Here is a 1003-nt window from a genome sequence, read left to right as displayed (position 1 = left end):
TCTAGTTTGCAAATTAAAAAAAAGTTACCAATAAAAATGAATATATATTTTTTAAAAATGTATTTCATACTTCACATGGAAGAGAAGAAACAGTATTCCATTATATTTTGTCAAAAAAAAAAGAAGAAGCCTGCATTGCAATATTTTTTATCAATTTATAAAAGTAGGGTATATATTACCCCGCAACAGTTTTAGTATCACACTACCACAATATGATTCTAGGGTTAAAGGAAACAGCAGCACAATAAGATGAGAAACACTATTGAGTTAAAATAAACTTTACAAAATAAAAGAAAAATGCATGATCTTTATTCCTAATCATTCTTTCAATTTCTCCTTCAGTACAACCAATCTATAAAAAAATACATATAAATGGCACAGTGAAGAAAAAAATAAAACAAACAGCATAATCCCTTGTTTTCTTACCTGCTCTTAGATCATCCTCTCGGTAAAGGCCCCGATACGTGTCTGGACATGGAATAACGTGAACAAATTCTTTCTTCCCCAGTGGCATTTGTTTGAACATCTTCGGACTAATATCAATCAAGTTTCCTAGGTTCCCATGGTAAGCACTATAAAGAAATAATAATATATTAATTCATTTAAGGAATATGGCATACATGCCCTCCTGATTTTAAATGTTCAAGATCTATCTAACAACACTTACTTTATAACTTACAAATTACAGCTAAGCAGATAAGCTAAGGGTTATAATATATTGTGCCTATCACCACCCTTTAGCATGCTCTTCCATATCTGAAATGGAAAATTACTTCATCTACAACTCCATTTAGTTACAGGTTTGGTGTCAGGTTCTTCAGCATCTTAGATATATGATGCAGTGCATGCCCAAGCAACAAGCTTAAAAAAAAAAATCTCTTCAGTATAATAATTGTCAGGCAAAATAGCATCATACATATTATCACAGTGAAACATAAACTGACCAACTCATTGCTGTAGCCTTTCAGTGTGGGTGAAAGGTTGGTTAATGTTTTGAACAAAT

At 31.6% G+C, this 1003-nt stretch overlaps 1 pseudogene; it reads right to left on the bottom strand.

Moving 5' to 3' along the window:
- LOC119592441 overlaps positions 1–1003 on the bottom strand; it is a 103182-nt pseudogene that overhangs the window by 65902 nt on the left and 36277 nt on the right.

This window comes from Penaeus monodon, chromosome 30 (assembly GCF_015228065.2).
Source record: "Penaeus monodon isolate SGIC_2016 chromosome 30, NSTDA_Pmon_1, whole genome shotgun sequence".
NCBI classification, from domain to species: Eukaryota; Metazoa; Arthropoda; class Malacostraca; order Decapoda; family Penaeidae; genus Penaeus; species Penaeus monodon.
Note: the sequence above shows the minus strand (reverse complement) of the source record. Positions and strands in the feature narration are given on the sequence as shown.